Source organism: Mus musculus, chromosome 2, assembly GCF_000001635.26.
Source record: "Mus musculus strain C57BL/6J chromosome 2, GRCm38.p6 C57BL/6J".
In the NCBI taxonomy this organism is placed as follows: Eukaryota; Metazoa; Chordata; class Mammalia; order Rodentia; family Muridae; genus Mus; species Mus musculus.
Window position 1 is genome coordinate 30,915,659 of NC_000068.7, and position 16,343 is coordinate 30,932,001.

The 16,343-nt window shown below is 49.4% G+C and overlaps 1 protein-coding gene and 1 pseudogene across 1 annotated transcript in view; both read right to left on the reverse strand.

Moving 5' to 3' along the window:
* Nucleotides 1-15,362, reverse strand: part of Ptges (prostaglandin E synthase) — a 41,550-nt gene extending 26,188 nt beyond the window's left edge. Inside the window, exon 1 of the mRNA XM_030251932.1 lies at nucleotides 14,104-15,362. The gene's annotated coding sequence lies outside the window, so the exon portion shown is untranslated. The remainder of the gene's footprint in view (nucleotides 1-14,103) is intronic.
* Gm13400 (predicted gene 13400) lies at nucleotides 7,999-8,696 on the reverse strand (annotated as a pseudogene).
* Nucleotides 15,363-16,343: the final 981 nt, after the last annotated feature.

Sequence of the window (16,343 nt, forward strand, 5' to 3'; positions counted from 1 at the left end):
AGGTCACTTGCTGAGAAGGCTCCAAGGCTCTAATGTCACTTGCAATGTAAACCCAATGTCTTTCCAAAGAATCTGCATGGTGGAAAAGAGAACCAACTCCAGAGAGTTCTGTGACAGAACGCATGCCTGCTGCTCCCTGCAAACAGAGGTAATGAGGAAAAAAGAAATGCCCAGTCTTACCAGCACGTGGGGACCTTCCTTCCAGGTCCAGTACAGAAAAGTAAAAGAAAGAAAAAAATATATATATATATATATCCTGGAGCCAGGCACTTGGGGCTAGAGAGGTGGCTCAGCAGTTAAGAGCACTCGGGAGGCAGAGGCAGGTGGATTTCTGAGTTCGAGGCCAGCCTGGTCTACAGAGTGAGTTTCAGGACAGCCAGGGCTACACAGAGAAACCCTGTCTGGAAAAAAAAAAAAAAAAAAAAAAGAGCACTGGCTGTTGTTAACAGCGTCTGAACTCAGTTCCCAGCACCCACGTGGCAGCTCACAGCCAGCTGTAAGTCTACTCCCAGGAGATCCAACATCCTCTTCTGACCTCTACATACTCCTGGTGCACAGACGCGCAGGCTGATAAATCTCATAAAATAAAACCTTTAAGAGGAAAAAATAACCAGGTAGCCTCCCACTGACATGTCCCACCCAATTATGCTTTCTTCTCTTGATTGATTGATTAATTGATTGATGTTGTTGTTATAGTTATTACCGTGTTTGGGGTTGGATATGGGGATTCTTGCCTGTTACTAAGGAGGAATCCCTGCCTGTTGCTAAGGAATCCCTGCCTGTTGCTAAGGAATCCCTGCCTGTTGCTAAGGAATCCCTCCACCACCGGGCCATACCCCCAGCCACTGTTTGGACATATTTTATTTTATTTTATTTTATTTTATTTTATTTTATTTTTGGTTTTTGGGTTTTTTTGTTTTGTTTTGTTTTGTTTTTGTTGTTTGTTTTTTGGTTTTTCGAGACAGGGTTTCTCTGTGTAGCCCTGGCTGTCCTGGAACTCACTTTGTAGACCAGGCTGGCCTCAAACTCAGAAATCCACCTGCCTTTGCCTCCCGAGTGCTGGGATTAAAGGCGTGAGCCACCACCGCGCAGCCTGTTTGGACATTTTTGAAGCAGGATCTTATTATGTAGCCCAGGCTGGGCTTCACTCTCCAGCAGTCCATGGGGCCTCAGCCTTTTTATGAGAGTTTCTTTTTCTCTATCAAAGCTGTCTAGTCCACCAAAGGCCCTGGGAGTCCATAAATCTCCCCTGTCTTGTAAAACTCGTATGAAAATGTTTTAAAATACCCCTCTATCCTATATATGTGTGTTTTCACAGAGGCCTCTGAGCATCTTGGAACTTGATGGCTCAGAAGCCAAAGTCATCAGGTTTATTAGAATAAGACCTAAGTGAGCTTCGTACCGCAGTGTGTTTGCTAGCCTGGGTTGGGTTCTGGTGGAACCTTTTTACAAAAAGAAATTGTCTTGCCAAGTTATTTTTTTCTTTGTGTATTTCTTATGTGTCACAAAGAATGCTTGTTTCCAACCCCTAGTGAAGAGCTTAAGTGTGTGCCACCATGCGGGGCCTTGTACACTTCTTCTTCCTGTGTATGTGTGTGTGCGCATAATATGTATGGAGGACTGAGTGTGTGTGCATACTCCACGTGTGTGTGTGTGTGAGTGTGTGCATGATATGTGTGGGGAATTGAGTGTGCATGTGCATGCACACTCCATGATGAATGCGTAGAGGTCAGAGTAGAGCTTCGTGGAGTCAAAGCTCTCTTTCCACCAGGTCGTCAGGTTCACAGGGAAAGTGACTTTACCCCTGAGTCACCTCAAAACCCTAATCCTGCCTCAAAAGCTAAGGTGAAGAGTGATCCAAGAAGATGCCTGCCAGTGACCTCTTGCCTACACACACACATGCCCACGCCCGCATGAACATATACGGGCAGAGAGGGAGGAGAGTGGAGAGAGAGACAAGGAGAGGAGAGTGAGAGGGATGGAGGGAGGGAGGGAGCGATCCAGCACACAGCCCCCTGTGTTTGTGGTGGCTTCCCTGCAGTGGCTAGCGTTGTCTGGTATGGCTAGCGATGTGTGGTATGGCTAGTGTTGTGTGTCATGACTAGCATTGTGTGGCATGGCTAGCGTTGTGTGGTGTGGCTAGTGTTGTATGGTGTGGGTGGCCCAGTGTGGTAGAGTGTGCCAATGATTCGCTGACTCAGGCCGGCTGCTGCTCCCAGGACTTGGATCCCATCCCTGGTGCACAGGGCCTTAGGGTAGGAGGAAACATTTCCTAGAGCTAACTGACTGAGAAACCACTTGGAGAAACCACTGCCAAGATATTTCCGGGCAATCTGGTGTTTTCCACAGGTAGAGTCTTCAGAGTCAGGGATCCACTGGGCTGCTCACACCAACCCATAAACGCTGCTTCCCCAGAGGTCATAGTGCAGAAGGGTCATTTGGGTGTTTGATACTCTGTCTGGCCACTTCAAGGACCTTGTGGGGACACTTCACATTCTTCAGGGGTTTGGCCAGTGATGGTTGTGCTTTCAAAGCTGGACTGATAAGAGTCCCTCCCAGCCCTCTGACTCAGACAGCGGCCTCCTAGAACCCTAACCACTCTTTGTTCTCTCCAAACAGCATTGCCTCCTTTCCCTCCAGGAGGTGTCAAGACACAATGCTTCCCGCCTGCTTCTGCGCCTGCTTCTGCTTCATGCCTGCCTCTTTTGAGTGTGCCAGCCAAGTGTCTGCTTCCTCCTTCCCTCTTGAAGTCAAGTTCACCTCTGCTCTGTGCTCCCTGAAGGCCTGTCTCGGCCTCAGCCTATTCACCAGCCCCATGCCAGGGAGTCTGGAGCCCTCGGTGCTCTGCAGAAAAGCATGTGCTTCGTCTTCAGCATCGTATTAGCGGGTTCAAGGTACCAGTCAGGGCACAAGCATCTGGGTGGGGGATGGAAGCATCGCCACCTCCAGCCAGAGGTCAAGAAATTCACTCCAAAGGAGGGGCGCTGCTGGAATCAGCTAATACATCTTTCCTTGCATAGCTTTCCAAAATCCCTGTTCCTTCCGAGAGCCAAGCCTGATCAGATCTTCTGATCTGATCCTTTCCTTAGAACTCTGTAGGAAAACCCCTCCCCTCCCTCACTGCCCTGCAGAGCTGGACCAGACCTCCAGACCAAACAGCTGCCCTCGAGGATTCTCCAGCCCGCATACCAGATCTATCCAGTGTGTGCAAGTCCCCCAGTGAGGGCCATGCCCCACATTCCAGCAACCCAGCTCAGGAAATCTCTTTCCAGGAGACTATCACTGCCGAGGGCACAGGAAGAACGGAAGCTCCAAGCAGGTCTGGCCATGTCCTTTCTGCAACTGGAAGCAAACTGGAAAATGCAGGGCTCTTTATTCAAAGGTTAAGAATGTTAAAGGGGTTGGGTGTAGTTCAGTGGCTGAGCGTGTTCAGGGCGTGTTCTAAGCCCTGTGCTCTGGCCCCAGTGCTGTGTGAGTGTGTGTGTGTGTGTGTGTGTGTGTGTGTGTGCGTGTGTGTGTTGCAAGGCAGAGACAGTAAAGCCAGGCATGGTGGCACATAGCTATAATCTCAGCACTTGAGACAGAGCCAGGGGCATCAGTAGTTTATCCTTTGCCACACAAAGAGCCAAGGACACCTTAAGCTACTTGAAGCCCCGGCTCAAATAAAAAGCAGACAAGTTATGTCAACCTTTATGTGATAAAGGTCGGTAGTCCAGCTCTAGAGATGAAGGTGGGTGGATTTCTGTGAGTTCAAGGACAACCTGGTCTACAGAGTAAGTTTTAAGCCACACAGGGCTACATAGTAAAACCCTGTTTGTATTATTTATTTATTTTTGATTTTTTTTTTTTTTTTTTTTGAGGCAGGTCTAACTATATATATCCTGGCTGTTTTAGATCATTCTGGCTGGCCTGGAATTCAGAGATCCCCCTGCCTGTGCCTCAAGGGTACTAGGATGGAAGGCGTGCACCACCAACACCCAGCCAGCTAGAGAATGTGTTTTCAAATGTCGTTTGACAAAAAAAAAAAAAAAAAAAAAAAAAAGAAAGAAAGAAAGAAAGAAAGAAAGAAAAGAAAAGAAACTAAAAGAAAGGAAAAAAAGTGGAGAAGAAAGACGGGTGGGGCTGACAAAGCATCAGGGTAAGAACTTGGACCGATCTCAGTTAACAGCGTGCATGTGGGGTGTCTACACCTATAACTCCAACTCCGAGGAGTCAACACCCCCTTTTCACTACTGTGGGTACCACACGCATGTGGTATATATGCACAAACACAAATACCCAAAATAATACTTTAAAGCATTCTGTTCTTTAAAAATGACAACAAAAACATGAAGCCCAACAGGAAACAAAGGTTGATTGGTGAAACGCTCGCTTTGCATACAAGAAGCACTGGGTCTGTGCCCAGGAAAGTCTAGACCCTGTGTGGCGGTTCACACTTGTAATCTCACAGTTCAAGAGATGGTGATAGAATGCTTGGAAGCTCAAGACTGGACACATATCCGGTTCCTAGCAAGCCTGGACTATGTGAGACCCTGTCTCAAAAAAAAAAAAATAGCCAAATAAACAGTGGATGAGCATTAAAAACACAAAGGCCGTTCTAAGCATGGCTGGCTGGGTGTGCCCACGAAGCTGTTCCTGAACCTGAATGAGTCAACCCAGGCTGTAACCAAAGCCAACCCTAGGCTGACATCACCACCTCACCTCCCTCTGTCTAATCTTCACCATCGGGATTCGCCGGCAGTGTTTTATCTTGAAAGATACCATGAGTCATAACAGAGTCAGGAGCCAAGCTTCCTGCGGATTTTTTTTTATGGCACTTATATAATGCTTACCACGTGCCAGGCATAACTTATCTAATCTTCATATTATGTAGACCTCTGTACATCTATTATTACTATTGCATGTCCATGAATGAATTCCCTGCATGTATGTATGTATGTATCCAGTGTGCATAATGACCTCTGAAATCAGAAGAGGGTGTTGGATCCCCTGGAACTGGAGTTATAGACAGTTGCAAGCTGCCATGTGGATGCTGGGAATCGAACTTGGTTCTGATTAAGAGCTAGTACTTTTAACTGTTGAGCCAACTCTCTAGTACCACCACTATTGCTTTTGAGACAGGGTCTTACTACATAGTCCTGGCTGACCTGGAATTTGCTATGTAGATCAGGCTGTCCTTGGACTCACAGAGCCTCTGCCTCCCGAGTGCTGGGATAAAAGGCATGCCACTGCTCAGAGAGGTAGATTTTATTATTTCTGTTTTCTGGATCAGAAAACAGGAGTGCAGGAATTGGAGATGGGACTCAGCTGGTGTAGTGATTGGCTGGCATGCACTAAGCCCTGGGTTCCATGACCAGTTTAATAAACTAGGTATGCTGATATATAGGTATGCAACCCACAGCTGTACAGTGAGTTCAAGGCCCACCTGAGTACATGAGCCCTGGATGGGCTGGGAAGAGTGATTGAGTGTTGAGAGTGTGCACTGCCCTTGCTGAGGACAGAAGTCAGTCCCCAGCCTCTATATTGGTTAGCTCGGGGAGGTCCATGCCCTCTCCTGCCTCCAAAGATACTGCACTAACATGTCCATCCCCTCCCCCCGACACACACAGGCACACACAAACACACTTTTAATGAGTTTTATTCTGCCGGGTTGTGGTGGCTCATGCCTTTAATCCCAGCACTTGGGAGGCAGAGGCAGGCAGATTTCTGAGTTCGAGGCCAGCCTGGTCTGCAAAGTGAGTTCCAAGACAGTCAGGGCTACACAGAGAAATCCTGTCTCGAAAAAAACAAACAAACAAAAAAGAGTTTTATTCTATGTGTATGGGTGTTTTGCCAACATGTATGTTACTGTACAGATGTGTGCTGTGTCCACATAGGCCAAAAGAGGTCATCAGATTCCCTTGGAACCAGAGTTACAGAAAGCTGTGAGCCACATCTGGATGTTGGGAACCAAACCAGGGTCCTCTGAAAGAGCAGTCAGAGAGTTTGAACATAAGCCGCCTTTCCAGGCCCGTGTGCGTGCGTGTGTGTGTGGGTATGTGTGTATGTGTGTGAGCCCACAGGACATGTGTGTGTGTGTGTGTGTGTGTGTGTGTGTGTGTGGTGTCAGGTGCATAATGAGACTTATTTGTGTGTGTTGTGTGTGTTCCTGTGTATAGGAGCAGGTGTGCGCATGCCAGAGTGCCTGTGGAAATCAGGGTACAGCCTCAGTTGTCAGCCCTTGCCTTGCCAGGTAGAAACCTGGTTGGAGGCACCAAAACCTCCAGGCTAGCAGGCCCTCGAGCTTTGGCAAATTCTCCTGTCTCCACTCCCATCTTCCTATAGGATCTTCCTATAAGGTCTTCCTAAAGGATGCTGGGGTTACAGCACCACCCATGCTGCTGTGCCTGTCTTTACGTCGATGCTTGGTATCCACACTGGGGTCCTCACACTTGCCTGGTGAGCATTTCCCCAGCAGAAGAGATTATGATGTGTATAATTGGCCCCTGTATAACGATAATGTAAAACAGGCTGGGAAAGTCCTGCAAACTGTGCATGAAGGCTCACACCTTTAATCCCAGCACTAGGGAGGCAGAGGCCAGCAGATCCCGCTCATGACAGTCCTGTCTACCTAGTGAGATAGTCTCAATCTATTGATCAATCAATGACTCTTTCTATCCACTCTCTAGGAGCTACAGACCCAGGGAGCTCAACAGTGTATAGCTCAGTCCAAGGTCAAAGGCAGATGGTGTGGGCCGGAGAGATGGTTTAGTGGTTCAGAGCACTTGCTGCTCTTGCAGAGAACCCAAGTTCAGTTCCCAGCACCCATGTCAGGCTGCTCAAAACTGCCTGTAACTCCAGTTCCAGAAGATCTACACCTTCTTCTGCCCTCACAGAGACACACACATATCATCAAAAATAAACCTGAAAGGGCTAGAGAGATGGCTCAGTGGATAAGAACAATGACTGCTCTTCCAGAGGTCCTGAGTTCAAATCCCAGCAACTACATGATGGCTCACAACCATCTATAATGAGATCTGATGCCCTCTTCTGGTGCATCTGAAGACAGTGACAGTGTGCTCATATACATAAAGTAAATCTTTAGAAAAATTGAAGAGAAAAGAAAAAGAAAAGAGAAGGGAAGGGGAGGGGAGGGGAGGGGAGAGGGGAGGGGAGGGGAGGGGAGGAGAGGAGAGGAGAGGAGAGGAGAGGAGAGGAGAGGAGAGGAGAGGAGAGGAGAGGAGAGGAGAGGAGAGGAGAGGAGAGAAGAGAAGAGAAAAGGTTGATGGTATAAGCCCTTATCTGAAGATGGAAGACAGGAGAAGACCCTCTCCTGCCTTTTGTCCTGGTCCAGCCTGAGTAAGACGGTTGGGCTGGGTGGCGAGGGCCTCTGTGTTTCTGAGTTCAACATTTAACCTCATTTGAAAACACCCAAAGACACATTCACAAATAATGTATTAACCTGGGCATGTGGTGGCTGGTGAGGTTGGCTCAGAAACTTAAGCCACCACAAATCCACTCCTAGGAGGTTTTGAATCCTGACACACCTTCTAAACCACACTTAAGCTCCTCACAATGGCAGGAGAAATTAGAACCCCATCAGGCACGATCCATCTGTCCAGCTCAGCCCCAAAGAGCCTGATTCCTTTTTGGAAGAACAAATTCCCAAGCCTCTCCTTCCCACACTGTGGGGTGAAATCAGAGTCCTTTGGCGCCTCAAGCTCACAGCATTCAGATCATGTGAGCAGTGTGCCCTGCTCATGCCGGGGTGCCTTCCTGCCTTCCTGCCTTCTTGCCTTCCTGCCTTCCTGCCTTCCTGCCTTCCTGCCTTCCTGCCTTCCTGCCTTCCTTCCTTCCTTCCTTCCTTCCTTCCTTCCTTCCTTCCTTCCTTCCTTCCTTCCTTCCTTCCTTCCTCCCTCCCTCCCTCCCTCCCTCCCTCCCTCTCTCCCTTTCTTTCTTCTTCTTTTCTCTTTCTCTCTCTCATTCTTTCTTCCTTTCTTGGCTTGTTGATTTTTTTTCCTTATTTAGTATTTATTCATAAACTTAACACTGAGCCGGGTGTGGTGGCGCATGCCTTTAATCCCAGCACTCGGGAGGCAGAGGCAGGCGGATTTCTGAGTTTGAGACTAGCCTGGTCTACAAAGTGAGTTCCAGGACAGCCAGGGCTACACAGAGAAACCCTGTCTCGGAAAACAAAGCAAAACAAACAAACAAACACACTTAACTCTGCCAGCCAGCTAGACTTGGAAAATATGGAACCCAGAGAACTTCAGTGAGGGCAGAGTTGCAGGGCACTGTGAGCAGATGGGGTGGGGGCACTCTCCTGAGCTACTGGTGGGCCAGATGCCCGCAAGTCAAAAGAACCAGATCTTCCTGCTGCTCATCCCATTCCTAGACCCCAAATGCTCCGCGTCTTCTATAATGTTCACGTCTCCTTTCACTGTTCCGAAGACCACACGCTTGCCACCCCGCTGTCACTCAGTTTTGGCAGTACAGGTGAGAGCCCGGGAGCTATCTGTGTCTGTGCCAGCATTTGTCATGGACAAGATGCCAGGACCTGAATGCTTTAGTATGATGTTCTCAGTCTCAAAGTTCTCCCTGCAGATGGACCCGCTGCCAGTGCCATTATGATGTGTGACGCCACCACCCTGGCGCATGAATCCCGGAATAATCCTGTGGAAGAAGAAACCCTTATATCCAAATCCTTTCTCTCCAGTACTCGGTGTCTTAAGTACATGGTGGAGTTGATCACGGCTGCAACAAGCAGTGACAGGGGGCAGCAGCGCCTGCCAAATTCAGTTGGTTGATTTTTGAGATAGTTTTACAATGTAGGCTGGTTAACCTAGAATTTGCTATGTGGTCATGCTGTCCTTAAACTTACAGAGATCATCCACCTGCCTCTGCCTCTAGAATGTCAGGATTAAAGGTGTATCAAGCCTGGCTTAATAGCTGGTATTTAAGAAATTCGTTTTAACTGGCATTCATGGTGCCTTTAATCCCAGCACTTGGGAGGCAGAGGCAGGTGGATTTCTGAGTTCGAGGCCAGCCTGGTCTACAGAGTGAGTTCCAGGACAGCCAGGGCTACACAGAGAAACCCTGTCTTGAATATATATATATATGTGTGTGTGTGTGTGTGTGTGTATACATATATACATATACTACAGTGCATATACAGAAGTCAGAAGACAACTGTGGGAATATGTTCTCTCCTTCCACCATGTGGGTCCCAGAGATTGAATATGGTCATGAGCTTGGTGACAATCATCTTGACTCCCAGCACCCTTGCAGGCCTGTCTAGCTGATGTTTATAACTGTCTTCCCTGGGCCCTCAGTAAGGCACTTCAGCTGATGTTGGGCCTCAACCATGTGGGGTGACTACTAAGTGCCCTGGGTAATGACAGAGTAGTCATTTTCTTAATCTACACTTTGTGGCTATCATTACTGCATGTATGATCACGTCACAGCACACGTGCAGAGGCCAGAGGACCACTTTGTGGTTCATTTCTCCTCTTCCTCCTGTGAGTTCTGGGAATTGACTTCAGGCTGGCAAGGCAGGTACTGTTCTGGGCTGAGCCATCTCTCCAGCCTCTGCATGGTCTTTAGTCACAGGATGTAGACATAGCACGAGCTCTGCTAACTGGGGCTCCTGTACCAGATGCCTCCTTCTACTTCATTGAGAAACAGGGTCCACTTTCCTCATCCTGGAGAGACCAGAGTGCTCTGCTGCCCTGATTAGTCACCCCAGCTGGCACCATGACTCCCCTTGTCACCTGCTGACTCAGAAGTGTGTTAGCATCCAGTTCCACTGCCATACATTTCCCCTCTGGAGCTAAGACTTCTCTGGAGTTCAGAAAGAACACACAAGGCCAGCGTTTTGCCAGTAAATAGGTCACTGGGCCACAGAAGTCGGCCCTCCACCCAGGTCTGTCCCTTCACCCCGCACCGGTTGTATGTGTCAGGCTCTCTAGAGGAACAGACCTGCAGAATAATGCATATGACAAAGGGGCTTGATTAGATTGGCTTACATACGGACTGGGTTTTCCAACTGGGACTGAAGAAGCTCCGTCTGCGAGGCTGGTGCTGAAGGCCTGGGGGACTCCTGGCACAGTCCATTTGGGAAGATCGAATAAACGGGGTTCTGGCGTTAGCCAGAGAAAGTAGTGACAGAACACATTCCCTCAGCCACAAGTGTCCTGTGGAAGGAGGGCAGCTTTCCTCCAGACTGTTTATATCAGCGCTGAACTGGAGCAATCCTTCTAGAGCATGCTCCCACAGACCCACACAGAGGTGTGACTGTTGGTCGGACCCGGATCCAGTTGACACCGATGAACCATCACCAGGATGAGCTCTAACTCCTGCCCTGGAGTTAGTGAGCTGCATCTAGTGAGCCTTGTCTCAGCCCTGCTGGTGGGAGTTGCCATTGAGTCTTTAAGGTCATCTCCCTGTTTCAATGACGTCCATGAGCGGGGCCTTCTGGCTGTATGTCTCTTACTGTAAAGTAGCCTGGAACTTGTAGCAATCCTCCTGCCTCAGCTCCCTGAGTGTTGACATTCTTGACTATTTTACTTTTTTTTTTTTTTTTAACGTAAAGTCTGGAAACCTAGCGTGAGTTTCGTGCTCACGTATCTCCACTGGCTTCCTGGACTCACTCTGTTTTGGGTACTCAATGACCACGTCTGACTTGTGATGGCCATCATGGGCAGAGCAGGGCTCTGTAATGACAAACTGAGGCTCCTCAAATGCCCATCAGCAATAACTGTGCCAGCTGGAAGGTGTTTCCGTGTGAAACATTATTTTCCTCTGACTATACTATACATTAAATCGATATTTTTATTTACTTTATGGGGGAGGGGTGAGTGCCACAGCTGGAGTATGGAAGGCAGAGGACAGCTTGCAGGAATCAGTTCTCTCCTTCCAGCATGTGGGTCCCAGGGTCAAACTCAAGCTGTTGGGTTTGAGTTGGCTGAGAAGCAAGAAGGAGCCCATGTCGGATCCAACATCTAGTTCCTATATAGTGTGCCTCTCTGAGCCTCAGCTTCTGTCTATAAAACATGCATGAAAGTAGCTGGCCTCTCACTCTCGTGGGATGTTCCAGGCTCTGCAGGAGTTGTGAGTGTCCTAAGGGTTAGTTATTGTTGCTGTTGCTGTTGGTGTGTGTGTGTGTGTGTGTGTGTACATGTCTGTGCACATGCCTGGTGTGTACATGCACGCAGAGGCCAGGGGCTGAAGTTGAATTTTCCGTGCCTATATCTAGCTGAGTGTGTGCCACATGTGTGGGTGCTTGCTGGGGGTATACAGTCCACTGGAGCTGGAGGTACAGGCGGTCGTGACCCTCCGGCCAAACCCAGGGCCTGTGTAACAGCGGTAAAAGTGCTCTCGCCCATCAGCCACCACTCCAGCTCTTCCACGTTATTGTTTGAGACAAGGACTCTCACTGAGCCTGGAGCTCTCTGATTTGAGGCTGGCTGGCTGGAGCTCCGGGGATCCCCAGGCATCTGTCTGTCTTCCCCTTCTTAGTGCTGGGGTTCCAGCCACGCACCATCACACTGGTTTTACACACGGCCCCTGGGGATCTAATTCGGATCCTCAGGCCTGTGTGGCAAGCCCTTTACTCCACACTCTGCTGTTGCTATTTTAAGAACTGAGATTCAACTAGGCCATGTTCCTTCCTGAGGCTAAGCTCTTACACAGAGGATGAGCTTGTATCCAATCTAGCCAGCCACAGGGGGCCGGAAATGAGTCCCCCAACACTTACCTAGCATCAACAAACACTCAGCAGCCGCTGAGACACTCAGGAAGTTGGCTCATTTGCAAATGTCCCTACATTTCAAATCTTTAGCAGCAAGCCAGAGGAGGGAAATTTGGTGGTGGTGGTGGGGGGAGTTACACAACGCCTCACTCCCCAAGCTGGGTGAGGCTGGTGCCCTTCCCACAGGGTCATCCGGGGAACACACACAGTCAGAACTGATAGAGGCCAAAGGGCTGGGAACACATGTGTGATGCGCGTGATCACCCACAACAGTGCAGTAGTAGGGAAGAAGACAGAGAAGGCTTCAGAGCTCTCCCAAAACCTGGCTAACAGGCAGGCAGCCAAACCATATACTGGACAAGGCCCAGAACTCAGGCCTCTGCCATGTCCCTATGACACATCATTTCTTTTATATACCCAGATGGACATATGTTTCCCCAGACCAGCAGCCATGAGGAATTGTCCCTGTAAGGACTCATGCTCCTGTCACCGTGGTGCAGCTGATTGGACAGCAGAGAGCACCTGGTCACAGGTAGCAGTGGGTACCTATGGCAGCACCCAGTGCTCCTCTGAAGCCCTGATGGGAAGGTAGGCGGGATGGGCCCAAATAGACCACGAGGAACTAGAGCTGTGAGCAGCTGGTACAGAGACACGGCTCAGCGGGAAAGAGCACTGCCTTGCTTGCAGAGGACCTAAGTTCAGTTCCCTGAGCCCACATGATGACTCAAACATCCCCTAACTCCAGTCCCAGGGAAATCTGACACCCTCTTCTGGTCTCTGTGGGCACTTTATACATGATGTGCACGTTCAGACAAGTACGCACACACACACACACACACACACACACACACACACACACACACACACACACACAAATAAAAATAAATTTTAAATGGAAAGACATGAACTCACAAACGACTCTGGAAAACTGCTTTTAACGCTGACTGGCTCACCTGCCTGCAATACCGTGAATGCCCACTAGAGGTCTGCTTATCCTGGCGGTCTCATGGACTCTCTGCCCCAGCCATAGCAGAGCAGCTGTCAGCCTTCACAAACCAGAGAGGCTCAGACTCTTCCACCCCCGGGCTTGGAGACCATACTTTCTCTGGGTACCTTAGGGTTTTAAGACATTCTGTGTGTGTGGCTCCCCATCGCCTAACTCCACTCCACGGTGTCTCAAGACCCCACCCCTTCCCAGCCCAGTGTCTCAGTGACAACCAGATGAGCCCCTGGCTGCCAGCAGGCCTCTCATTGCACTTGGGACCAGGCTCTTCCTCAGATATGGTTCTGGCCACAGAAGCCACCACGGGCGATGTATGAACCATTGTAAGCCTGTTGGTAGCAGCAGAGAAAAGAGCCACTTTCTACACCAGAGAAGGGACCAACCAGACAGAGAGACTTGGATTAAAGGTGCGTACCACCAGGCTGGTTTCACTTTAAGGTTTTATTAGTTTGTTTTGTTTTTCAGGTAGAACTCCCCAGCTAGCCCTTGAACTTGCATTGTGGTCAAGGATGACCTTGAACCTCTGTCTCTCCCTCCCAAGTACTAGGGTTACAAGCATGCGACACTTTATGAGGTGCTGGGGTGAAACTCAGGGCTACAGATATGCTAGGCCAGCGCTCTATCCACTGAGCCACGCCCTAGCCCTACCCACACTCCGGAGATGAGGAAGCTGGAGTTTGGAGGAGGGGCATGACTCAGCCAATGACTGTGCTCCACACCAGCAAGACATGCTCTGGATAACATATGACTATGAAATCCCCCACAGAGCCAGGAAGATGGAGCTGTTGGTCAGCAAGGTATGTGTGCGACTCACCTGGTTTGCCTCCTTCCAGGGCCAGCTGGGAGCTCCCATTCACCCACCCAGAATGTCTGGCTCCCAATCTGGGCTCTCAAAACTACCTTAAAGGAGCAGGCACCCAAAAACATCCTTTGTCATCCACACTACCACCCCAAAGTACAACGGACAGCCAGGGACCCAGACACGAATGCTGGACAGCGCCAAGGCTTGCCTCAACGCCATCCTCAGGGACTTGGGGAATTGGGGAGCTCTGGGAACTAACTGCTTGGCCTTGCGTTTCCGAACTTCGTTTTATCCCAGAAGACAACTCTCTTCCTCCTGGCTGGAGGCGGTAGTTGAAGCGGGCCATTAACACTCCCCAGTTCCACCCGCAATGAGCATGCGTGTTTGAGAAGTAAAGCTAGCAGGCACCAACTGGAAAGCCGGGCAAGTCCTTGAGGGAACCAAAGAAATGAGAATCCCAGAGGAGCAGTCGCGGAAAGGCTGAGCTTCCAGCAGGGGGAGCACGGGGGCCTTTCCAAGATCGAGCTCACACACTCCCCACCCCACCTCCAGCCCTTGCTGGCCGCTTACCTTGTCCTCAGGTGTCTCTGCTGAGCTCATCCGTGATGACGTCACCACGTCACACTGGAGGCCTTGGCGGCGTGATATCCAAGGGGGCTTCGGGCTTTTCGCTGTCTCCTTCCTTTCTCTATGACTCAGGCCGGGAGACACAGGCTGGGGCAAGGCTGTCCATTCTTGCACAATCGCTGTCCTCATCCGAACCGCAGCCCTGTCGGGGGCCTCCCTAGGCTCTCAGCCACCTGAGGGTAGGATTTCAGACCTGGGCCCAGAGACAGACGTACTCCACTGTCTGGCTGAGGAGAGTGCGCTCCTCAGTTGCTCTGTCTGTGGCTTGCACACCTATGCTCCCTTGGGAGTCCTCTGTCCAGGTGTCCTGCTCCCCTGTCTCTCTGCCCCTCCCCGCCCCTCCCCTGTCTCCTCCTCCTAGTTTCTCTTTTCTAAACATAAAACTCATCTTCTAACCAAATTCGCACAGGCACTGATGGGACATGTGGTTTTTAATAGGAGATGGCCATGATTCAGAAAAGGTGGTGGCACACGCCTTTAATCCCAGCACTTGAGATCGGCAGGCGGATTTCTGAGTTCGAGGCCAGCCTGGTCTACAAAGTGAGTTCCAGGACAGCCAGGAAACCCTGTCTCGAAAAGAAAAAAAAAAAAAAAAGAAAAGAAAAAAGAAAAAGAAAGAAAGAAAAGAAAGGAAAGGAAAGCCTGAAACAGATCATCTATCCATTCATGCATCCACCTATCCATTCATACCCACCTGCCCACCCATCTATTCATTCACCTATCCATCCTTTCAAGTACCTCCCACCGACCCATCCATCTACCCATCCATCCATCATCCATCCACCCACCCATCCACCCACTCATCCACCCACTCATCCATCCATCCAGAGGTGGTAGAAGCAGTTTAAAACCGTGAGTTCACTAACCCATAACCCTAGCACTTCAGAGGTGAAAGCAGGAGGATCAAGACTTTGAGTCTAAGAACCTGGAGAATGGCCGGTGATTAAGAGCACTAACTGCTCTTCCAAAGGACCAGAGTTTAAAGTCAGCACCATGTTTTTTTCTTTTCTTTTTTTAAAATAATTTTTAAAGATTTATTTATTATTATATCTAAGTACACTGTAGCTGTCTTCAGATGCACCAGAAGAGGGTGTCAGATCTCATTACAGATGGTTGTGAGCCACCATGTGGTTGCTGGGATTTGAACTCAGGACCTTAAGAAGAGCAGTCGGTGCTCTTAACCACTGAGCCATCTCTCCAGCCCCCAAGTCAGCACCATGTAATTCACAGATACTCCAGCTCTGAGCTCCGCCCACTCTTGGCCAGTGAGTGCCCTGCATTCACCTGGCACACAGCAAAACACCCACAGTTATAAAATAAATACATCTTTTTTAAAAGTACAAAAGAGTTAGAGGCTGGGACCAGAGAGATGCTTCAGTAGTTAAGAACACCTGCTGCTCTTGCTTAGGACCAGGGTTTGATTCCCAGAGCCCCGCACGGCAGCTCACAATGGCCTGTAACTGCAGTTCCAGGGGAATCTGATGGCTCTTCCGGCCTCCTTGGGCTGCTGCCCATGTGTATTGCATATGAACGCATGCAACCACACACACACACACACACACACACACACACACACACACACATGAAAAAAAAGTACATACATAAGAATTTGAGCAGGGCTGGGCATGGTGGCACACGCCTTTAATCCCAGCACTCGGGAGGCAGAGGCAGGCGGATTTCTGAGTTCGAGGCCAGCCTGGTCTACAGAGTGAGTTCCAGGACAGCCAGGGCTACACAGAGAAACCCTATCTCGAAAAACAAAACAAAACAAAACAAAACAAAACAAAAAAGAATCTGAGAGCTGGGCGTGATGGAGCATGTCTTTAATCCCAGCACTTAGGAGGCAGAGACAGGAGGATCTTTGTGAGTGGGTGTCCAGCCTGGTCCATAAAGCAGTTCAAGGATAACCTGAGCTACACAGTGAGACCCCACCTCAAAACAAACAAAAAAAGCAAAAAGCAAGCAAGCAGGGGCTGGTGAGATGGCTCAGTAGTTAAGAGCACTGACTGCTCTTCCAAAGGTCTTGAGTTCAATTCCCAGCAACCACATGGTGGTTCACAACCATCCGTAATGAGATCTGACCCCCTCTTCTGGAGTGTCTAAAGATCGCTACAGTGTACTTACATATAATGAATAAATAAATCTTTACAAAAAAAAAAAAAGAAGACAAGCAAGCAGTTGGC